Here is a 25,133-nt window from a genome sequence, read left to right as displayed (position 1 = left end):
CGCCCTTCCGCCCGCCGCGCCTCGCGGGGCCCCGCGTCCCTTTCGCGGGCGGCCCCGAGCGCAGACAATGACGGCGCGGGGAGCCGCCCGGCCGCCGGGCCCCGCGAGGCGCGGACCACAAAAGTAACTTGCCGCCGCTCCCCGCCCAACTCCTACCTGACGTGCAGCTCCTCGTCGCCTCCGCGTGGCCGCTGGCCACACGTTGCACGAGTCACAACGGAGAAAAACCGAAGGCAAAGACGGACACTGGACGGTCCCAGTCGCCGTGCGTGAGACGGTGCGCGGAAACTTCGTGCTCCCGTGGGTCTCGGAACGCGAATCCCGCCCGCCACTGGTCGCAGCGCCCTTCCCTTCCTGCCGCCTCCCCGCACCCCACCCCCTCGATGGGCTTTAAACTCTCCGGGCCCCGCCCGCCCTCCCCGCCTCCGCCGCCGCCTCCGCCTCCTCCTCCCCCGGCCGCTTTTCCTGCTCCTCCTCCCGCCGCCGCCCGGACCGCTCGGCGGCCGCCAGCGCGGGAGGAGCCGCGGCCTGGGCGCAGGGCGTGGCGCGGGGGGCGCGGGCTCGCGGGGTTGGCGTGGCACGATGCTCTCCCGCCCGGGCGGGAGCGCGCCCACCATGCTTGCAGCGCGCGGGACCCCCGGCGCCACGCCACCGCCCCGGTGCGCGGCCGCGCCGGCGGAAGACCGACCGGACCTGTCCCGAGGGCCATTCGGAAGGGAATTGTTCGAAACTCAGAAAGTACTCCCCAACCGCACAGTTCAAACTCTTCCTGGGCTGCGGCCGCCCGACACCGTCGTGGGCAGCCCCGGGCCCGGACAAGGAAACTCGGGCTTGCTCACGGCGGGTCGGGTCCGAGCCTCACCTTTCTCAGCCTCAGTTTCGCCAGCTGCGTGTGAGTAGCCGAAGGAGGGAAGCCTGAGAGGCCCTTCATTGTTTTCTTGAGGCAGCCGAGCAAGCCTCGTGTCCTTTACCTCTGAAGTGGGGCCCTCGTGAAAGTAAAGCCCAGACGGGCCGTGCCCGGTTTCTAAAGTGACCCACGAAAAGGCTAATGTGTTCTGCCCCTTCGAAATAATTCTTAATGTTGTGTCGCTTTTCTAGTACAGATAGACTACCAATAATTACACCTTTTTCTTGAGTTTCGGCTTTGTAAAAGTAGCCCCGACCGTAAATCACCGTAGTTGAGAAGACACGTGGTGTGAAACATTCGTGAGTTCTCCTTCTTCTCCCTCACTCAGACCTCTGAGGTTTGTTCCTAGAACAACTGTAGAAAGTAGAGAGACTGAGTCTAAAAAGTAACTTCTTAAAAGTAACTTCTAGAAGGTCTTGAAGCTGGGAGTGGGCTCACAGCAAGGCAAGAATTTGAAAGCTGTGCTGTGTGCATTGTCCGACGCTCTTTTTGAGCACGGCTCGGTACCTCTTGCTTTTAACAGTGGTTTTTCCGACCTCAGATTGATGTAATCAATGAAAAGTTTTTCCTTTCCTATAACTGAACACTCACTCTTATTTCTGGCCGTTGGTCCAAGACTCAGAAACCTACAAGGTGAAAATCCAGAGAAAAGGATGTGAATAAGTCTTAGATTCCCGGGGAAAGGAACACAAGAAGTCTTTTGTAGACAAAGGACTCAAAAGCGAACCGAAGCAGAGAAAACTGGGCTAACTTTTCCCGAGTTGATTGGCTTCAAACTTTTCAGTTTTCCTGCAGGGTCTCACCAACGATCCATATTGCACCGGACACAAAGCCTGTCGGGTTAGGGAACTTTTACAGAGGTTTGAAAGTTTCTACATACTTTCGCAATACTTTTCCCCCCTGAATCGATTTGTTAGTAAGTTCCAAACAGTGTGGACCCTTCAGCCCTCTACATATTGATGTTGCCTTTCCAAACATGGAGATGTTTTCTTATATAACAACCACATACCTTTCAAATCCACAGATTTATATTGGTACAAAACGTGTATTTAATCTAGGTTTAAATTGTTTTTTTCCCCCCTCAGTTTATCTGATAATTTAGAGCATTGCTTTTTCTTACAAGACCAGTCCAGTGATCTAGGTGGAAAGTTTAATCTGCGTTTTTCAGGCATTACTACTAACTAGAATGGTATGGAGATAAACGTTAAGTATTTTCTTGATGTCAAAGCCCTGGACAGGCCCTCACCCGCAAATTTCCTGGATCCCTGTAGACCCATATAGCAGCGTTCTGAACAAAGGTTTTGGCCTTATTCTTGCTGTAGCATTAGGGTTACAGTTAGCTCCAGTGTCGAGGGAGGCCCTGGCCAGTTCTGTGAGCAGATTACACTACTTCCATCTCATATCCAGACTCCCAGCGCCCCCTGCCCACACATTCCCCAGCAGAGGTACTACAGACTCACACATTGTAAGGGTAGCAGTGTATAAATGAGCTTGGAGAACCCAGCCTCCTGGGCAAGACAGGATGGCTTTGTAGCTCACAAACTTCCCAAAGGAGTAATATATGAACTAGACTTGGGTGTTAAGGCAGCAAACGGGATTCCCTGGTAGTGAGGAATTCCATTATCCAAGCATGAGCTTCATGAGGCTCATTCAGCCGAAAGTAGAGAATCTGATAGACTCTAATTATAAATTAGTAATGAGTTGATTAACATCTGTCTCCCTACTAATTGTAGGAATAGTGTCACTGGTAACTATTTACCTTTTGCTAGTGTCCTGCAGGCAGCAGGGGGGCCATGGTCAAAAGAAGGTACTAAATGGAATAAGTCATTGGAAAAATAGCAGTCAAATGTATGTCTCCATAGTGTAAATGAATGGAGTAAGGAACGGAGTGATCTCTCAGCCCAGGCATCGTCTCAAATGTTGCCAGTAGCTTTGGCAGAGGGAAAGCATGGAGGGCAAATGGCATCCTGACAGATGCTAGTCCTGCCGCTCCGTCCTCACTGCACATGGTGCCTTCTGGAATAGCTTAGAAGGCAGAGCTGGAAACCAGAGACCAGCCAGTCTGAGGACAGTCCAACAGAACACCCTGGTGGGTCAGTGAGTGATCTGCAGTCGTAATGAAATCACAGTGTGTTATGATTTGTATATGAAACACCACTCACGGCCCTGTCTCTCTTACAGGCTCCTGTATTGAGCACTGATCTTTAGCAGTGGTGCGGCTTCAGGAAGGAGGTTGTGGACACTTAGGAGGTGGAACCTGGATGGATTCTGAAGTAGGTTTCTTGACATATAACTTTAAGGGTAATACCTGCTTCTCATCCTATCCTTTTTCCTTTCCGACCACCATGATTGGAGCATGCATGCTTTCCCTGCCATGGTGGAAGAAATCCTTTGAAGCCATGAACTCTAAACCCAAAACAACAGCAACAACAACAAAAAAAACAAACAAAAAACAAAATAACTCTCCACCCCCCCCCCCAAAACCAAAAACCAAACCAAACAAAACAACAACAAAAAAAATCATTCTCTTGTGTTTCTAAGATGTTTAAAAACACAGGGACACAAATTCTGGCATAGTGGCTGCCCCAGAAACCCGGAAGACTATTGACACCTGGTTTCTAAATCCATCTAGGCGACACAGCAAGCACCTTCATGTGTCGGTTCTGTTTCAGGATCCTCCTATCTCAGTGTCTGTAGAGCTGAGGTTAACACACGAGTCTCAAGTCCCAACTTGATCTGCATTTTTACCTACTGTGCACACATGCGCATGAGTAGTCCTAATGTTTCAGGTCTCTGAGCTATTTAAGACAGAGAGATACAGCTTTCCCAGAGTCTAGAGACGAACAATCCAGTGGCATTCAGAATTTTTCCGGCGGAGGCAGTGACCCCAAAGAATCTAGAATCTCAAACTTGGAAGGTGAGGCAAAGAGGAACCTAGAAAGGCCCAAAGGCTTTTGGGAGCTGGAGCTGCTGCTGGGGCTGAGGGTGAGGCTGAGACTGGAGAGGAAGACTGAAGGGGTAAGGAGCACCTGACTCATTAGGCTCAGGCCTTTGGATTTAAGCTAAAGCCTAGAAGATAATGTGTGTTATGGACTGTCCTCAGCAGTCCCGACTTTCTTGATCTCTGAAGGTTGAGGATAACACCTTGAACAAGGCGTCTGTCTCCCAGGCATGTTATCCAGTGGGCAGAATGATGAGATGAACCATCAGATGCTATACCTGGAATTATAGACCGGAGTATCGATAGGGTCAGAAATAGGAAACAACCTGAGGACAACAGAATGGGACTTGGTAGACACAAATAGGACCCTTCACTTCCCACCTTCTAGGCTTGGGACAGTATGATGTCTATATAATTCTATTTTCTGACCTCTTAATATAAACTCTACTTTTCTTGAATAGCTAGACTCAAAAGGACTTTTCAAAGCAACATGAGGGAGCTCCCTGAAAAAAATATACCCTGAGTTCCATCTATTGAGACAATTTGCTGACGGGAAAATTTACTCTTTGTAAAAAGTACGTGTGTGGAGTTTAGAATGGTACACAGTTGTGTAACCGGTAAAGATAGTGGACAGTATTGACCCCAAAAGGTTGCTTCATACCCCACCCTTGAAGTCAACCCCCACCCTACCCCACCCCCTGGGCCCCACATCAGATAACCACCCACCTGCCTTCTGACCTTGTGGTTTTGTGGTTGGAGATGGACAGAATAGTACAGACAGTCACTCCACGTGGTGCAGATGATGTTCACCTGTGTTCTTTTCCAATGTAGACCTTGTTCCTTTTAAATACAGATTAGAATACCATGCTATGTGTGTGTGTGTGTCCATTTCCCCACTCTTTCACGGGTAAGGAGAAATTTGGGTCAGTCTCTGTTTTAGGCAATTATGAATAAAATTGCTAGAATTTTTTGTGAAAAAGCTTTTTGTGGAAACACAAGTTTTCATTTCCCCTGGGTAAATAGCTAAGCAAAACAGAGAGGTCTTGTGGTGTGTTTTATCAGAAACTTGCAAATTATGTTCAAAGTAATTATACCATTTGCGTTTGCACTGAAAATCATGACAGTTCCAGCTGCTCTACATCCTTGTGACTTGCTCATCAGCCTTCTTGGTTTTAGCCATCCATGTTAGAGGGTAGTAGTATGTCTTTCCTGCGTTTAGCTTGCATTTCCCACAGAGTTAGTATGTCAAGGACATTTCCCCATGCTTACTTGTTAGATCTGTCTATTCTTTTTTGAACTGTCTTTTCAAACCAGGTTTCTTTTGGGTTGTTTTTATAGTATTTTAAAGTTTCTTTAGTATAGGTACATGCTTTGCTGATATTCTCTCTCTCTCTCTCTCTCTCTCTCTCTCTCTCTCTCTCTCCCTCTTTCTCTCTCCTCCCCCTCCCACCTCTTTGATTTTAAGCATCAAAAGGAAGTTTTTGTATTTTCGAGGCTAAGGCACCGATTTACTGTTCATACTTGTTTTTTTGTGTCCCATTTAAGAAATCCATGGCTCGCTCCATTTCACAACAGTGTTCTTGTATGTTTCTTTTTTATAAGTTCTGTCATTTTAGGTCTTACATTTACACTATTATCTGATTTGAGTTCATTTTTTTGACAGGTGGTTTGAAAGAATTAGGTGACTACAGTTAGTTTTGGGAAACTCCATCTGACTCCTCTACAGACGGAGGGGAGTAGCTGAAACACTGACAGGGAAGGACAGTGGTCACCATGAAAAGACTGGTCAGCATTAGGCATGGATTAGACAGGAGTGGTTGAGTGCCATGTGGTGGACTGGAGTATTGCTTGGACCTGAGGATGGGACATGAAGGAAGAGTACACTCCTTGTGGGAGTCAGGGAAGGTCTCGGATGAATGACCCGTACAATGAGTTGACAAGGGATGGTACGTTTCTTGGCTTTGTAGGTAGGGATTGGGGTAGAAGAGAGCTCAGTTTATACGCTATTTAACATTTAAAGGAAGAACTCAGAGCCTGGCTCTTTGCTACAAAAATCACACTTGACTGGTAACAGGGCCACCACTATCACAGTCTCACATGGGAAAGGTAGCTGAGGTGACTTCACCCACATACCAGTTCACAGAGGAGCATGCATGTAAACACTAAACTGCTTTAAGGAATTACTTAGTAGTGTTCAGCTGGAGCCCAGCAGCCTTGACACGGGGCCTAGGCAGCTAGGTTCAGCCAGCTGGGACCCAGGCTCTGTATATCTGGGGCAAGGATCTAAGGAAGCCTCTGAAGGATCTTGGTGCACTGTTTGTTTCTGAAGCTGATTTTTCCACATAGAAATGGAGATCATACATATATGCCCTTTTGATGCTACAGGGCATGGAAGACATCACAGAGTCCACAGGGCAGCAAGCACAAGATCTGACACAGATAGGAAAAGGTTGCAAGGAGAGCCACTGGAGCAAGATCTCACTCTGGGACAGGGCTGGCACCCCACAAGACATCTCCATCCAACTTGGAAAGCTGATCGTCCATTTACGATGATTTGGACAATGAGGCTGACCAGTCCAAACCCCAGGAATTTCCAGTTTTGGCTGATCAACTTCAAGGTTCTGGCTTCACCTTAATGTTTGTCCCCAGTAATGTAGACATGGCTCAAAAAAAAATATCAGTGACTCTAATGACTCTGTCCAAGGAACCAAGGATAAATTTGGCTTCTGCTCATCATAGAAGCTTCTAGGAAATTTCGTTTTACATCTTGTCTGGAACAAGGTCCTAGCCTATATCCTGAATGGAGGAAGGTAGGATGTGAGCATATGGGACTTTAAACTTTGATGCAGCATGAAAGAAGGTCCAAGGAGTGTGTTGCTGGTCACTAGACAACCAGAAGGACCCAAACAAATGTGTATGATCTTTACAGCAGTGAAAATCCAGGGTCCCATCTTAGTCAAAAGTAGCATTCTAATAAAATTCTACATGGAGTTAGAACATGAAGGCTAGCATATAATTATAAACTCTAGCTTTTATGTAGTTGTGCCTCTAAAATATGGGATCCTTTTTAGCCTCAAAAAAAAAAAATCAACTCAACTCCCGATTTCAATTACAAGTTAATTAACTGCTAATGTCATACAAACTTTACTTAATGAAATATATTTTCATCCAATGCATTTCATGGTTTTAATAACATAATTCTCAGGGCTAATAGAAGGACTCCAAATAAGGGTAAAATTACGTAAGTGGTAAAAATTGTTCAGAGCTACTGGGGTTTTAGTATCAGCGTACCTTCCACAGTGTGTAAGGTGGGTGAGGAAGAATGTATTTTTAAAGCAAGGAAGAATGCATTTTTAAATCAATGTCAGAACTCTTAATAGTAGAAACCCCATCTGTTGGATAGTATATACTCATGTAGAGGATTAATATTTCAACAAAATAGTTCTGGAAATGTACTTGATTATAGCACAGTTGGGCTTACAAGCCCAAGCAGCCCTTTCAGTTGGAGAGCAGTGCTCTAAGGGTCTGCGTCCGTTGGGGTCCTTGTGCCCTCTATTGGCCAGGGGAGCATGACACGCGCACAGAGACCTGTGCTTTATGGTTTTTAATCTTCATTCTCGTGTAAGGGTAACCGAGAGTTCTTGTGATTGACAGTCTGTCTGAATCAAAGATGCATTGACTGCGTATGGAAGATTTTTTTTCCAGGAAAAACTGTGTTTTCTCATCTTCTATCTACTTTTTATTCTGTCTTCTCCTTTTTCCTCTTCTTCCTTCTCCAGACAAGCATCTTTGAAGTGTCTGCATCATCTTACACATGGACAAATGTTTTATGTACACACTGATTTTACATGCATGTCTCAGGTGATACTTATACTGTGAGATAAATGCTACTAGGGTCTTAGGTTATAATCCAGGAAACTAGTTTGGAGAAGCGAGATATCTCAAGACCACTTAACTAAGAGCTTCTGTTTCCAACTTGACTAACTCTGTACTGATACATCTTTTTTTCTCTATGCAGAGTTGCCCCTCTTGTCATTTTCTTGCCATTTTATTATGTAATCAGTTATTTCAACCCATAACCTCATGAGGTATCATTTATGTATAATTCTGTGATTAGATTGTAATATGATCAATATTTTCCTTTTTAGGAAAGGTGTTTTTGTTTACTATTGGGTGGTATAATGTGATTTTATTTCTATTTAGACCTGTGTCCTACATCCAAGGAGGAAAAAAAGGGTGATAATGAAAAGAAGATATAAAGTCCATCACTTACCAGGGTTTAACTTATCTCCCCCTTCTTTCTTGATTCCTTATTTTTAGAGAATCTGAGGACTTGGATATGAGTGCCATCTTTGGAATTCTGACCTTTCAGAGCCCAGAGATAACTACAGGCCGGGGACATCACTTTGTTAGGTAGCTTGAACACCCACCCAAAATATTGTGGAAGGAGGGCATTGACTATGCAGGTAAGCAGTGTATTCAGAATGTCTGAAAGAGGGAGGTGTTTTACTGATGAGCCATGAAACACCAGGTGTTATTCAAAACTATAATGTATGTCAAGTGGATGGAGGCAGCTAGTAAGGGGGTGAGTTTATGGAATTACATTTAGATCATGGATTCAGGCCCTAGACATAGAGACCTTATCAAGCAAGAGGATATAGACTAGGACATCAAGATTCATTTACAGAAAAGGTAAATACTGAGATGTGATTGACTGCCACAGTACAAATGGTCTCCTTCAGTTTACTCTTAGATCAAACAGAAGCCCCACATCCTAGGGGTCCTTGATGGAGGTGAGAGAGATGGTCAGTGGGGCAGAAAGTGGAACCAACAGGAAAGCCTGCACTCTACAGCAACAATGGCCTTGGAGTTAACATCTTCATTTGACAAATATGGCGAAATTCTGACTTTGAGCAAGGTTATTGGATACACAGGTAAGATATGCATATTGACAGTCTTCTCAATACCTCAGGGTGTTGCAGCAAGATTCTTGGTGGGGGACTGTAATGCCCATATCAAAGGTACCCAGGAGTACCTCATGGATCCTCTAAACCACCAAGGGGCCCTAAGCATTTGAGTGTAGTTGAACTATTGTTGAAGGAGACTGGGATTTTGTAGAATAGTTGGCACAGACAGCAATTATCAGGTGCTTTTTTTCTGAGCACTACCATCTCTGTGTACCCATAAACTGCTGGTAGCCATTGGGAACTTGTGCAACAGGGGCCATCACTCTCAAGGGAAACTTACTGGGCACCATGGAGATGATCCTGTTGGGGCTATGTGATTTGTCCTGGAAAAGGCTTTGTGCTTTAATGTCAGACAGGAATAGGTGCAAATTCTGACTTTGCTTCTTATGAATTGAGCTTGAACAAATTCTACAGACTCACTGATGCAATTTCCTCAGGATAATTCTTACCTGGTCAGGTTGTTTTGATGGGTTTTATATTGACATGGTTGTGGCTCTAATTATTCAATAATATAAAGTAACAAACCACTCATATTTAATCACATATAAAAACCATGTGTGCAGGATTGTGGATCAGGAATTTGGACAGAACAGCAAGCATAGCTACTTGCCTCTTACCTGTACTAGCTATCTTTACTGGAATGACAAAATTCCTTACATGGCAGCTTAATGGAGAAAGGGTTTACTTTGTCTGTGGTTTCAGGATGACATTGTCCTTCAGAGAGGAGAATATATGGCTCAAGCTGTGGATGTGGGTGAGTACAGCTGTTGTGTTTCCCATCGTGGCAGATCAGGATGCAGAGAATGAGAACAGAAGCAGGCATAGGCATCTGCAAAGCCCATCCTCCATGACCTCTCTCCATTAACTAGACCTCAGGATCTTCCCAAACATCTCTTGGGCTGGGAACCGTGAGTTTCAAACCATATCACACTCTACTATGTGAGTCCATTCATAGAAGGAGATACCTGAGGCTGGGTAACTTTGCACAGTTTTATATGTTTGCTGTTTATGTGAAAACCCATGGTGAGAACTAACCCAGCATTTCTGGGACCTACCTTAATCTCTTTGGAGTGGAGCTTCTGGTGACTTTCCATGAAGTTCCACCTCTGAAAAGTACCTCAACCTTGGAAAGACAAACCACATTTAAACCACTTACAGGGGGCAGCAAGATGGCTCAACAGATAAAGCTTGACGACCCGAGTTCAAGTCCCTGGTATCCACATGGTAGAAGGAAAGAGCTGACTCCCGAAGGGTTTCCTCTGACCACCACACAACCTGCTGTGGCATGCCTGTCTCCCTGAATGAGTAAGTAAACGGGAAAGAATTAAACCACTTACAAACCATTGAACTTTGTCAATTTGAACACCCAGGCTAGGGTCTTAGACATTAAGCCTTAAGGGTTCTCGGTTACAATGTGGGGACTTCTAAGTTAGCGAGACAGTTAACTCACATGATGCCAAGACCATAACAGGTACTCACAGTCAATGGGGCCTTTATCATAACCATCATCTGGAGGCACACGCATCAGCTTAGTTCCTGTATGGCCTCTTGGTGGTATACCAGTTCTGCCTTTTTTTATTTGTGGCCTGGGGAAATAGCAACCCCAACTTCCTAAGGCAGTATCTCAGGATTCATTGATTGTGTGTACATGTGATTCTCAGTGGGCCTACCTGTCACCATCAGCAAATGGTGGCATAGAGTATGATCTGTTTTCATCAGAACTCATGTTGAAGTTTAATTCCAGATGGAAGAAAAGCCAGCAGACCATCAGAATCTCTGTTTTCCACTGTGTGGCCTGCTACGATATGAGCTTGTCTGCTCTGCCACACACTACCCACCATGATGGACAGAACCCACTGAAGTCATGAATGAAGTAAGTCTTTTTCTCAATTAAATTGTTTCTGTCAGGTGTTTTCTCAGAGCAGAGCAATGAACAAAATAAGTAATATAAATTAGGGCAAAATTGGTTCTTCTGAAGAGTTGGCTACAAAAAAACATTAAAATAAAAAAGCAACCTTCTCTCCTTGCCTCTCATTGCCTCCCTTTTCATGTGATCTCTCCCCTCACCCTTTCTCTTCTCACAGTTAGCTAACACCTGACATGGGATACAGCCAGGGGTCCCTTATCGGATATTGCTCCGTGCTGTCTGGACCTTCTAGCCATCAGAATCGTGGGCCAGGTAAACCTCTTTTCTTCATACATTGTCCAGCATAAGAGATTTCCAATGACAAATCTCCAGAACCATTATTGTTCATGATCACCCCGCCAGGAAGGGAGCTTTACCTATGAGGCTCTCCATTGTTGTCTTTCTGGGGAATAGGAGACACAGAGCACTAGCCTAGACAGTCAGATGACAGTGCAATGACAAAGAATGCACACCTGAATCTCCTGCATAGTACAGGACACACTGTCCCCATCCCCACCCTGTTCCATCCACGGTTTCTTTGAAGGTCTGATCTGGGTGGCCTGCAAGGTGAGCTTTGAGCTGGTCTGCCTGCTTCCCTCTTTATCTCAGAAGCACTCTCCACACCCATCCTGTCACCATCAAGCCCTTGTGACATCCAACCCTGAAGTTTAGCAGCAAGTGGGTGAACTCCATGGTGGCTTTGTTCCAAAGACAGAAAAGTAGAGAGTAATGCTGTGTGGCTCAAAGCATTTTTTTTTTAAATAACCATCTGTAAAAAGATAAATTTCCCTTATATTCACAAGTTGACAGGAAGAGTTAAAAAATACTTGAAATGTCAACTATTTATATAACCTCTGGCCTTTTCCCAATACTGTGATGTGCACACTTCCATCTCAACAAGAGAGGAGTGAGTTTCCTGTCTTGTTTTGGTTTCAGCTGCCTCCAGGCACCCCTTTCTATGAATTGGCACCCTCACATGCTTGCCTGTTGGGCATTTGGCCGGTTTCCAGCTTTGGGCTGCTATGAATAGCATTACAATGAACACCCTTGGGCGAGCTGTGCATTTTTTTCTCTCTTCCAAAAAACATATTCCCCTTAGAAAACTGATTATTTTGCCTTCTTCGTTTTAGTAGAATCAAGAAAGAATGATTTTCTCGTTACCTTAGACACAAAGGGCTCATGATGGAGAATATACCTGTAGTATAAGGCAGAGCTTGGTGTTTCTGGTGGGCTATGCTCATGGTGGCTCTTTGCTTGTCCTCATCCCTTTTCCTGTTGGCTGGTTCTGCCCACATGTGTGGGATGTCCTGTATACCTAGCTTTCCCCAGGACATTATGTCTCCTCTCACACTGACCATCCAGTTTCCCCACAGTTCCAATGTCCACCAGGTTTCATGTTTACATGCCAGAGTTCATATTCCTAAACAAAGCCATCTCTTTAGGCTAACCCAGATTTCACACAAGGTTAGGCTGTAGGTAGAGCCTCTCATGAGGCAGTAGGACTGTATCTTGAATGGAACTAAATACAGTTTATTCTTCATTTCCAAATGGAATCTTGTAAAATCATTCTCCAGTCCTAGTGACTATTGTGGTCTAAAAGGGAAATGCCCTTCAGAGACTCATGCTTTGATCATCTATAGCTTGTAGTGCTATCTTTTAGGCTTTAGGTGTTGGGAACTCCTGACAGTAGGCAGCTAAAGGTGTGCTTTTGAATATCATATCTGCTCCTGGCTCTCATGAACTTTGTCCTTCTGCTTCTTGAGTCCGTCATGATATAAAGAGACTCTACTACACATGCCTTCCACACGAACTCTTTCTTGCCTGCCATGATGAACTCTATCCTCAGAGACTCGGAATCAAAATGAATCCTCCCCATCTTAAATTGTTTCTTTCCAGTGTCATGGTCCTAGCAACACAAATGTAATTAATACAGTCATTTAGAGCTAGCACCCTGCTCTAGCAGGTCCTAATGGATCAGCCTTACAGGGTTTCCTTCATGCTGTAAATGAAAAGCAAGGTGGACTGGTGTTTGCTGGGGACAGGAGAGCCATAACAGCCTGCTTTTGCCTTGAACACTGCACGGACACTGAAAATCTGTCCCAAACTTTATAATTCCACACTAGTGTCTTTTCATTTCTTGTATCAGTCATTATACAGATGGAAATGGTGGCAGTCTCGTATGTGCATGCTGTAACAAAATACTTAATCCTGGATACTTTATTTATTTTTTTTTTAAAAGTTGACCTTGTAGCTTTGGGTTCTTTAAAAGTTCAGGATTTAGTCCCTAATAAGAGCCTTCTTGGGTGTGTCACATGATAGTAAATGGCATCTTGGCAGGATGGGGGTAGGGAATTGATCACTCAGTGAGATAGGAAGCCGGACAGCCAGATGAAGAGACTACTGTCATTAGAACTCACCTATACTATGAGCCTGTGAAGGATAAGCAGCATTCATCCTTTCCAAGGATGATGTCACCAGTTACCTTATTCCTCCCACGAGGCTTAGCCCCTCAAAGGGTCCACCACCTCTTACTATTGCCACACTGAGAACCAGAATTCCAACATAAACCTTTGGGGGACACACTGGAACCATGTTCAAACCCCAGCACAGTCACTCAGTCGTCACTCAGCCTGCACTGGTGATCCTGCACTGGTGTGTGACCTTGAAGGCGCTTACACCGAGACTTCATGCACAGCCAGAAAGTGCAGCAGTGTCCCCAGAAGACAAAGACATGCCATTCATTGGCAACATGCTGAGGTTTGTCCAACACAATACAGCTAACTGGTGTGAACTAATCTAGAGTTTTCTGAGAGACCTTCCAATTTTATAGAAACATTGAATTATTCTATAGCAAGCACCTGACTGCAAGTTTCATGGCTGTTCCCTATATCTGATGCAGGGTCTGTGGCAGATGACCTCACAGGCACCCCAACCTCAGGGCAGGCTGACCACTTCCACAATTTGTAAACCACTTCTCAGTCTAGGACTTCCTGTTATAGGTTATTCATGTCAATGTCAAAAAGCCTCAAAATTTACTCTTGAAATGGGGGTCCATACGCAGGTATGACTGATGAGTCTCTCTCGGCTACCCATCTCTCCCCAGTCTCTTGAGCTTAGTAAACTCATACAGCCTAATAAAATTCCATGGATTTGGTGGCTTAAAAAGAGGGATTCTATTTTCTTCACAGTGAAGGGAGCTGAATGTGTAAGTAAGGTGCCAAGCAGAACTGGTTCCTCCCGTGGCTTTTTCCGTGGATTGGAAATGACCATTTACTCAGAGTATCTCTACACAGTCTTCTTTATATGGATCTCAGTGTCCTGCTCTCCGGTCTCCTCTTATGATGATACTAAAATGATTGAATGAAGTCCAACAACTGAACCCATCTACCTAACTCACTTTTTTTTGTAGGACCTCTTTCCACATTTGTCAAATTAAGATTAGAGCTTTGACATGTGAACCTGGGTAGTATAATTTAGCCATGAGCACCCCTAGTCCAGTACTTCCATGTACATCTCCTTACAATGGTGAACTCCAGGCCTGGCCAGAGCTTACCTTTCTTTTCCCTTTTACATTTTAAAAAGGAATTTTATACATGAATACTATATTTACATAATATCGGTCTCACCCAATATTCCCCGTATTTCTCAGATTCATTGACCTCTTCTTCTTTTTTTTCCAAAGATTTATTTATCTATTTTATGTATATGAGTACACTGTAGGTGTCTTCAGATATACCAGAGAAGGGCATCTGATCCAATTAAAGATGGTTGTGAGCTAACATGTGGTTGCTGGGAATTGAACTCAGAACTTCTGGAAGAGTGGTAAGTGCTCTTAACTCCTGAGCCATCTCTCCAACTCAACCTTTTCTTTTTAATTAATTAATTATTAATTAACGTTACATCCCAACCACAGTTTCCCCTTCTTCCTCTCCTCCCAGTCTTTCCTCCCTAATCTACTTCTTCCTTTATCTTCAGGAAAGAGGATGACTTCCCATGGATATCAGTCAGCCCTGGCATATCAAGTTGCAGTAAGACTAGACTTATTCTCTCCTACTGAGGCGAGATGAGGCAATCCAGGAGGAAGAAAGGTTGGTGTCTTATGGTCCATTTGTATGTCGGATACATATATAAATACACATACACACACACATACATATATATAATGTTGTAAATATATATAGTGTTATGTTTATAACTGGCCACTTGAGATTGGATAACCCAAAGGAGTGTTTGTCCCTGGAGAAGACTGGTTCTCTCTTAGCAACTGTTACCTGCCTATAGCTCTTCATTTAGGGATGAAGCCTTGTGAGATTTTTCCTTCCTACCATCCATGATAACATGTTGACTGGTGTGGTCTTGCGCGGAACTTATGTTGGTAACCATATTGTGGGTGAACATTCCTGTGTCTAGGTTACACTATCTTTCCATGATCATCTCATCCTCTGGCTCCCAGCATCTTCCCTTCCCCTCTTTCACTTTGTTCCCTAGGTATAGGAATATGTTATAGATGTCCCAGTTGAGGATGGACAACTCTTGGTCACTTATTCTTTGTATTTTGATGATCTCTACAATAGCCTCTTTCTGCTACAAAAGGAAGCTTCTTTGATGAGGGTTGAGAGCCACACCTATCTGTGGTTATACAGAGAGGTATTTAGAATGTGGTTGGGAATTATATCCATTTAGGAAAGTGTCAGTAGTTAGTTTCTTCTCTAAAGCCAATGACATCATAGTCATAGGAAGCAGAACTGAATATTGTATTAGAGTTCTGTAGAGAAACAAAATTAGTATGATGTGTATACACACACACACACACACACACACACACACACAAATAAACACTGTGAGTGTGTGTTGTGTGTAATAAAAGAGAATATTAGATTGGCCAATGTAATAGATTGCAGATTAGGTCATTCAGCAGTGGCCCTCTGCATGCTGGCTGGTGAGCCAGAGAACCTGGTTGTTGCTCAGTCTAAGAAGCTGCAAGCCTCATAACAAGGTGAATCAATGATGTCACCCTTCCTAATACAGAGGCTCCTGGAAGATGTGCTTATGTGCATCTCATGAAAGGGCTTCTTCAGAAGCTAGAGTCTAATGTTCATGGATAATGATAGCCACAGTCAATATGGTTTCTCAGAATGGAGCATATGTAGACTACTGTCTTTCTCTCCTCCCACTTTTCACTCCATTCCAATTCCTGGTATCCTGGGAGGTCTTTCTCCCTCAGTTGCTCTCATTCAGTCAGACATCTCTGAAATCTCCTCATAGGCACACCAAGAAATGATCTTCACTTACTTGCTAGCCATCTCTCAGTACAATGAAGTTGATGGTCAAGATTAACCATCACAAATACAAAGAAGAGGTTGTTGCATAGTGAGACTCTCAAAAGAAAAACAAAAACAAACAAAACAAAATAAAACAAAAAAACTTCCCCTTCATCAAAACAAATGATTTTGGTCCAATAGTATATCTTTCAAAATGGCCATATTGATGAGAAGATCAAAATGGCTCATTGGGAGCCATATCAGACAGAGGCTTCAGCCACAGCACTGCCAACCCCAACTCGTTGCAAGGCAAGATCTCTATCCTGCTTTTGTCTACATCTTTTCCTCTGTTATCATTTCTCCAGGTTCCAGAACTGGCTTCACATGCCCTTGCCTCAGCCTAGAGGTTTCTCTACCAGGAAACAAGGCTGGCACCTTCTACAGAGGGTTCTAGGACTAGGCAGGAATCAACACAGTCTGGAAGAGTAATGGAAGACCACAGTATCCATGAGCAAGGAAAGATTATAAGAATTTCCAAAGGCATACAAAGTCCACAAAATATACATGTTTTGAATACTCAGAAGAGAAACATTGTAAATTACAGAATACACATTGTAAAATAAATGTGTATTTGTGAGAGAAGGAAGGAAAGGTAGAAGAGAAGGGGAGTGTGTGTGTGTGTGTGTGTGTGTGTGTGTGTGTGAGAGAGAGAGAGAGAGAGAGAGAGAGAGAGAGAGAGAGAGAGAGAGAGAGAAAGAGAGACAGAGAGGATATGAGAGAAAGAAAGATGCACACGGGGAGGGGTATCACCTCCTTATCTATTTCACAATTCTTTGTCCACTGACAACTACCATCAACACATTCTCTGAGCTCCAGACTTACATTCTCCACATCAGACAATGCCACCAGTCTGCTCTGCACCTACTTCATCATCACTAGTTGGAGGGTCCAACTTGCTTCTTTTTTCTGATTTCCTGTGCAGAACCCAGGACAAGACACAGAACATACTGTTCCAAGCCACGGAGTGGAGAAAGGTTTCTCAGTGTCTGCCCAGCAGACTGGCAGCATCCACACCTCTTTTTGGTAAAAGAACACCAATACTCGTTGCTACCACAAATTATGCAGCTGACTTTTCTGCCTTTGGAGGAGTCACAGGTTAACATACCTACAGTGCAATGGATGAGCCTCGCCTTGGGAAAATCACCCTCATGGTCGTGAGATCTCCCCTGCCAGGTAAGTATGTATCCACACCTCTAGCAAGCTTGCTAGAAATGCATACTCCCAGGATCCACCCAGGTATATGGAATCACTCACTCTAGGGGTTGCAGCTGTGATCTGCTTGAATGGGTCCTGACATGCTGGTCTAAGAAACACTGGCTGAGAAACCAGACTCAGGATTCAACCTAGACATTGCTGGGCCGGCCTAGCCACATAGTGTTTAAGTCTCCTGTGTTTGTGCCATTAACAGTAAATCCTGTTTAACGTCTGTCTTCTCCTCTGAGCTCCGGGGACCTTGATTCAATTGTATTTACTTTCCAAACTAACACGTGCACTGTGTCTGGCATTGAGCTGAGACCCAAATGCTTTTGAACTGTTATCTTGAAGTTTTTTCAAATGATTAACTTAGAGTCAGAGATGTCCCTACCTATGCAACAAATGATCCCCCTAACTTGAATGGTCTCCACAGCTGCCAGTGAGGGCAGGGAATACAGTTAACACACCACACCTTTTCAAGAGAACAACTCCAGAGAGAATCTCACCTCTTGAACAATGCAAGTATAATCCCTGATAAGAGATTCTCATTGTCCTTGGTATATTCTTAAACCAGTTTTTTTTTAATACTCGTGTTTAAACATTAGGTGTGCAATTTTTCCTAGATCTCAGAAAATGGCTTTGTGTGGCAGGAACCCACATTGAAGGAATGGCATTGGTCCCTAGTTCTCTGCTTTGGAAAAGTCCTTGGAAGCCATACTGAGCTCAATAAAACATCAGAAAGCAGGTTGCAGCCACACAATGCCTTAGACAAAATGATTATTACTTAGCTATAAAAAGATACATGTGGGATCTTTCAATGTCTTCTTTATTTCAAACTCATAATGAGTTAATGAACAGAGTTACTGCTCTCCTATTTGGCTGTGGTTTATATGAGATACCACACTCCTGTTCATTCCGGTATCTGACTGGGCTGCTGGAGTCACCTTACCCAAGACAGTAGTTGTCAATGCTAGTGGGGGCCCAATGAAAGAGAGAAACTAGGAGAACCGTTATTCAGCACAAGCCTTTCTGGCCTAGGGCATCTATTTGGGGAGTATAGAGACACTAGCTTCATTCATAGCGAAGGTGCTGGGGAAATTAAAACCAGGAGCTGACTTGTGAATAAGCAGGAGAAACTTGAACACCAAAAGGAAGCAAATGTCCAGAGTGGTACAAGATTCACCGAGAAGAGTCCCCGTGAGCAACAGGGAAGGACTGGCTGTTGGATTCCCCACGGGAAGCTCGTCAGGCTCACTCACAGTTTTCCCTTTTTGCAAGGTGCATGTGAGTGGTCTTCTGTGTCTTGAAACTTAAGGAAATCGGGCTGAGCATAGTATGGAACCTGCAGGCAGCTCGTGCTCAAACGTGACTGCTTGTTTCCAGCTGATCCATCCGTCTTAGGTCGGTTAACTTTTCTGAATGGATGTTTGGCTAGTGCCTGGAATAAGAATTGTGCTCAGTAAATATGAGCTTTTCACAATCCACACTTTCCCCACTGTCTCACAGAAGTCTGACTATTAGCCACAGTGTTGTTGAAGTCCAGCTCAAACATAAGATTCAGGGCCATGGAGTGTATGGAAAGACTGTAAATTGTAAATGGCAGTTGGGTCTCTGTGGCTGTTGAAAGCATTCTAGATATCCTGAAAGTATAGGGGATACAGTGTGTCAATCACATACATCTTATTTAAATGACTCTAGTAACCCTGGGTTTGGTATAGGCAGGAGATCTCAAAATCCTCTGTAGATTCTGAAGGATAGCTATCCTTCTTAAATTAGTTGTTTTCAAAGTGATAATCTCCTGAACAGCAGGGTCATTATTTGAGAACACCTTAGAGAAACACGTTCCTCAGGTGACTGGCTCAGAAATTCAGGCAGGCAGTTGACCTTAGACAATTATTATAAACAGAGGAGCCACCCCCACACCACCCCTGCAGACAAGCAAGTTCTAGCCAGAGGCCCCAGAAGAGCACACAAATAAAGACCTAGCCCTAAGAGTCCACTTCCAGTAAGTTACCAAGGCCAAATCACTTGTCTGTACATTCTGTAGGACATGGCAAGGGAAGCCCATGGCCAGGACCACCTATTCCAAGAAATTCTTAGCCCTTTGCTTTGATCCAGAGTGGCATCTGACTGGTGCTCAGACCCTCAGGCTGCCAGAATACATCTGCTCACCCTCCATCATGAGAGAGGATCAACTCCTAGGAGTGCCTTACACTGATAAACAAACTGACGAACATTCATTAGCCAGCCTGGGCAACAGCCTTACTATCCCTCATCGCCGGGTCTCCAGACTTTTGAGACTGACTTCAGCATTCTCACAGGAGAGAAGCAGTGGCCCTCAGGAGTTTCAGGAAGTCCTCTCACTTCCACTCTAGTCTCCCTTCCAGAGAAAGGCTTCACATTGCTTCTTGCCTCCATTTCTTGGTCTTCCTCAATCCTTATACCCACCTGGCTTCCATCACAGCAATTTCAGGCTGAAATTCCTCTCAGTGAAATAACCTGTGCAGTGAGGAGACATGGTTTTCCAACTCTCCAACAATTTGGGAAAGCAATGATGCCATTGACTGAATTTTCATTTTATTCATGTTATAGTATCTGAAAGATGTACTACTGTTTGGAATTTCTGATGTTTCAGAAAATTGGTGAAAATAGAAACTTTTTAATGGTAAATACCAAGTTTACACAAATTCTGATGCCTTTATAGTTTTATCAAAAATATAATGCTAAAAATAAAGTGAAAATCTTATGATAATTATAAACCATAGTGATGAAGGTGAAAAGTTTCCTTTCTTTGGTTCTTAGAAAATACTTCATATTAACACTGCATTTAGTGTTTTGTTTTTTAAAAATTACCTGCTCAGGCCAGGTGTCGTGGTTTTCTGTAAACCCAGCATTTAGGAGGATGTTCTGGGAGGACTGGAAGTTTGGGCTGGACTCTGATACATAGCAAGTTCAAGAACTGATCAGGTAGGAGCTGGAGAGATGGCTCAATGGCTAAGAGCATTGTTTGTTCTTTCAAAGGATCCGAGTTCAGTTTTCAGCACCCACATGGGAGCTCACAACTGTCTATAACTCAAGTTCCAGTGGATCTGACTCTCTCGCACAGACATGCAGGCAAAACACCAGTGTACATAGAAATAAAGAACAGATTTGTAAGCTGTATTGTACAGATGTGTCTAAAACAACAACAAAAATGTATCCGACTGCTTATACATTCTATGAACTCAATAGTACCAGGTTGATTGTAAGTTTTTACAATACCTGTGTGTCATGCAGAAGGATTCCAAATAAAAATTCTGATTCAGTAGCTTTGAGGTAGAGTCTTAGATGCAAAAATTTTAAACATTTCATTGACCAAATTTTGAGTAACAATGCAAAACAAGAAAAATGCTTTTCCTAGTTGCTATGATTTTAATGTGATGGCCAAATTAATGAGTTAATGTTTGGAGTTGAGACCTTTGGTATGTGTGTCAGACAGAGGCAGAATGGAAAAAAAATACATATAGAGAGAGCTGTTTCTTAAAACAGTTGTTTTAAAAGTAAATAGTCCCCAGGCAGCAGGGCCAGTATTATTTGAGAACACCTTAGAAAAACAAGTTCCCCAGGTTATTGGCTCAGAAACTCAGGCAGGCAGACTATATATATTGTGTCTCTGTGTGTATTTAACGAAAGGGGCAAGGGGCTTTATTAGATTGGCTTACTCAGCTGTTGGAACTGAATACCTTTGCAATCTTAATCTGGAACCGAAGTCCTCAAAAAACTCCTGGGGAGTTATGAGTCTTCTCCAGTGCATTCTGGGAAACCAAAGAAGCTGGTATCCAATGTTAGCAGGGAACAGCAATGACAGTAACAGAAAGAAATGTGCTTCCTCTGGAAGATGTCAGGCAGACATGCAGGCAGTACAGATTTTCCTTGGTTCTTTACATCTGAGCCACAGGGTGGAAGGTGTCACCCACTGAGTAGGAGGGTCTCCTCCCCTTAGTCCTTTCTGGAAATTTCCTTATTGACATACCCAAAAGCTGATTCCCAACTGACTCCAAGTCCTCTCAATTTGACAGTTTAATCAGTTAAGATTAGCCATCTTGATAGGTGTAATGACTGGTATTGTCAACTTGGCAGGGTCTAGAATTATCTGGGAAATGAGTCTCTGTCATACCTGTGGGGTTTAATCGATGTGGGGAGACTTGTCTCAGTTGTTGAGGAGACAGTTCCTGGGCAGGGAATCCTGGGCTGTATAAAATAGAGAAAGCAAACTGAGCACTAGCTTGCTCTTGTTTCTCCCTGTTTCCTAGTGGTAGATGTGATGTGAGCAGCTGCTTTAAACTCCTGTAGCTTTGACTTCCCTGCTGTGGTGGTCTTCGCCTTAAAACTGTGAGTTAAAATAAAGCGTTTTCCCCTTAAGTTGCTTTTCTGAGTGTTTTTTTTTTTTTTTTTTTTTTTTTTTTTTTTTTTATCACAGCAACAGGGAAGAGACTAAGACAGTAGGCAGTTAGAATTAGTTCATGAAGGCGAGGACCTCATGCTTATATCAGGGACCGTAAGAGGAAAAGACCTTACCTGGCACATGTGCTCTATCTATCTTGCTTGTGGCAGCAAGAAGGCCCTCTTTAGAGCCTAGCATTCTCCATTAGACTTTCCCTCCAGACCCACGAAACAACAAACTTCTGTTCTTTGTAAGTAACTGGACTCTTAACATTTTGTTATAGCAAAAAATACTCCCCTGCTCCTCCCAAACCCTAAGATACAAGTTTATGGATGAATAAAATGTATTCCTGGCAGTGGTTCAGAGGTGCTAAGCACTCTCCCCTCTCCAGTCTCTTGAAACAACACAGGGTACTATGGTTTCAGGCTAGTTCCACTTCCTGGAAGCAAATATGTGTGATATTGTGGTGTACTGCACTGTCCCACTTCGTGCAGATAACCAAGACTTTGCAGCCATGAACTTTCTCCCTGCTGGCCTTTGCTCTGTTGTCACTCTTACATCTAAATACATTTTAACCTGTGTAACATTTTTATTTGTTCAGAAATAGGCAATCAATTAGTTCTCAGTGTATTTTTAGAAAAAAAAAAGAAAAGGTCTTACAGTTTACCCTCGTTAGTTATTGCATCTGAAGCACCTCATCCCTCAGTGTGAGCACAGATTTTCTCTGTGCTGTGTCTGCTGATGATAATTGCCTTGATGATTTGATGTCAGAAAAACTCATGTTGATTTGCTTAAATTTCTGAAAATTGTTTTCCTTAAACATGAGACTCTATGGAGAGTTTTGTTTTGATGTCTGTGCTTCAGGGTTGCATGTTTGTGACCTAAAGGTAGTGACAGCAGTAGCTGCTACTTGTTACAAACTATGTACAGTTTCAGTCCTCCTGGTCATTGACTAGAGTCTGTGCTGTTGTTTCTGTCTTAAACAGAAACTGACAGCCTCTCCTTCATGTAGGACCCACAGCCAGCCAGTATCAGCTACGGATGCTCATGCTAGCATCTCTCCAGCACTTGATGGGCTATTAGAGCACCCACTAGACCATAGAGAGGCAGCAGAGATGTGTGGGCCATTTATTGTTCATGGTGGCAGATGTGGGATGCAGGACTTCTGTGGAGATGTTCAGCTTTTCTGTGCATTCTGCTTCTCACTGTTTAAATATGAAATGTCCTCCAAAAGCCATGTTTGAACTCTTAGACCTTAGCTGGTGACACTGGGAAAGTGATGGAACCATAAGGGGGTTGCTTTGCTGGAAGTACATTGCTGGGCTATGATATTTTATTTGTCATTTATCTTTTTACTTTATATTCTCTTTCTATGCTCCATAGGTATGAATGAAATGTGATCACTCGGCTTCCTGGATGCCAAGCCAGCCTCATGCTCCTGCTGGTGTGCTTTCTCTGCTCTGATTGCCCCTACCCCATCCGGAACTGTAAGACAGAATAAACCCTTTCGTCAGTAAGCTACCTTTGTCATATATTATCAGAAACGTAGCTAATGTGCTGCTTGCTGTCCCCGCACATACTCACTCAGCACATCAGTAGGGATGGAGGGTTGTATGTGGCAGAAGAGAAGTAACTCTTTACCACCTTCGTTTTTAATCCATTCAGACAGACAGCTGAAGATGCCCTATGGGCACCCATGAGAAGCAGGTGGTCAGCATTGCGACTACATGCGGGTTACAACTGGCAAGGAGCCGCAAAAAAATACGTGAGAACCATTAACTCCGTTAAAGCAGAAGATACTCTTTGACACGTAAACCTTTGAACATGTCTAACAGTGTCAGGCTTTGCGTCAGAATATAGAAACAAATCTCGGAGCTAGAATTAGGAGCTAGAGTCGGGTAGAGTTTTTGCTTAGGGGCCATCATATGGCACATTCAAGTTCTTATGCAGTTGTACTGTGTAGAGTGGCATACTCCTTACACATTTCATCCACCCGATGAAGGAATCTATCTCTCAACACTCTACCTTGACTAGGGGACTAAGTCCATCTTAAGTACAAATCAGGGGACAAGCTTTGCTGCCCGTGGAGGGAAGCATGGTCTCTGAGTGATTGATGTTTGGTTTGCACTGTGTTTGGGAAATCTCATGGAGTCTTCAGTTGATCTGTGCTCTTTGAAAACAGGCAGCTCACTGGCCCCCCTCTTCTCTGTCCATTGATCTACATAACTTCTAAAGACAAGGCATGTGACACTGGCCACACAAACAGAGACTGCTTTGATGAGAGGAAAGGGACTTTCTGCTCTTGTTTTTCTGAAAGAAATGTGTATTTTTGTGTTCTTTACTCAACAGTTTAGCCTTTGATGCCTCCTTTTGTTCAGTAGGTGCCACAATTAAGCACTAACTCTAGAGTGCTCATCTTGCCTAGTCTTCCCCATTGCTATGCTAGATCAGCTCCCTGCCCTGTGCTCTCATGGCTCCCACTGCTCCTCTAAGTCCTTTCCCCATGTTGTGAGACAGGGTTTCACCTTGTAGCTTGGATTTAGGCTTGAAATTTACTATGTAGGACTTTTAATCCTCACAAGTTGTCCTTGTTTTGATTTTTTTTGTGTGTGTGCTTACTTTTTTTTTTTTTAAATGAATAGAGAGCCATGCTTCAAGTCTTCTGATGTGGTTCTGTTTGCCCATGTGATAGAACCTCTGGAAGTTGCTTTTTAAATTTGATGCTGTATTATTCGGTGCATATGTATCCCTCACAGTTAGACTGAAGAGCAACCCTCTTCACATTATGTAGTACTTCTTGGTGACATTTCTATGTTCGAAACACTTTTAGATTAAAAAATAATTGTTGGAACAAACAAAACAAAAAATAATTGTTGAAATCATTTGAAGGACTCTTAGATATTAATTGTTGTATTCTTTCAACTTCTCCAAAGACCTAGAAAGTGTCAAACTGAAAAGGTAGGATGTCCAGCAAGAAAGACACACAGTTTCTCTTCACACGTGACTGTGGTTTAAGGAATAGAAAGTTAACAATTTCAATTTCAAAAGATAGATTTGAATCTAGGACCAAGAGCCAGAAAGATGCCTCAGCAGTTAAGAAACCTGCGTTTATTTCAGAATACCAGCATTGAGCGACTCGCAGACACCTGTAACTGCAGCTTGAGAGGATCTAATGCCCTCTTTTGGCCTCTACATTCATTTCACTTACCTGTACACACACATTTAAAAACAATAAAATAAAATAAAACTTTAAGTCTGAGATGAGCCAAGAGTCTTCAGCGCCCTTAGGTCCCAGTTCCTTATCATGAAATAGGATCAAAAATCTTCAAAGGATTGTTGCAATCATTGAATGACATATGTGAAAATGGAAGACATGTAAGATGTGCTCAATAACAATGACACTTGCATCTTAGGATGCTACCACAAAAGTGCAAGTATGTTTTTTGCCTCAAGAGTCCTGATTTGGAAGCCAAG

General features: G+C 43.5%; 1 protein-coding gene, 2 long non-coding RNA genes and 1 pseudogene across 3 annotated transcripts in view; 2 read left to right on the top strand and 2 right to left on the bottom strand.

The window, feature by feature from the left end:
- Positions 1-354, bottom strand: part of Grb10 (growth factor receptor bound protein 10) — a 104,466-nt gene extending 104,112 nt beyond the window's left edge. The window contains exon 1 of the mRNA XM_021177707.2: positions 157-354. The gene's annotated coding sequence lies outside the window, so the exon portion shown is untranslated. The remainder of the gene's footprint in view (positions 1-156) is intronic.
- An 8,254-nt stretch (positions 355-8,608) lies between these two features.
- On the top strand, positions 8,609-10,046 carry LOC147001595 (uncharacterized). The gene is made up of 3 exons (XR_015044888.1): positions 8,609-8,782; positions 9,518-9,569; positions 9,974-10,046. It is a non-coding gene; the product is annotated as an uncharacterized LOC147001595 (long non-coding RNA).
- Positions 10,047-10,903: 857 nt separating this feature from the next.
- On the top strand, positions 10,904-17,080 carry LOC147001594 (uncharacterized). Its single transcript, XR_015044887.1, has 3 exons — positions 10,904-10,994; positions 14,697-14,809; positions 16,965-17,080. It is a non-coding gene; the product is annotated as an uncharacterized LOC147001594 (long non-coding RNA).
- Positions 17,068-17,223, bottom strand: LOC115032615 (U1 spliceosomal RNA; annotated as a pseudogene).
- Between the last annotated feature and the right edge of the window lie 7,910 nt (positions 17,224-25,133).

The sequence above is a fragment of the Mus caroli genome, unplaced genomic scaffold (genome assembly GCF_978045245.1).
Source record: "Mus caroli unplaced genomic scaffold, Mus_caroli_1 scaffold_13, whole genome shotgun sequence".
Classification (NCBI taxonomy): domain Eukaryota; kingdom Metazoa; phylum Chordata; class Mammalia; order Rodentia; family Muridae; genus Mus; species Mus caroli.
Note: the sequence above shows the minus strand (reverse complement) of the source record. Positions and strands in the feature narration are given on the sequence as shown.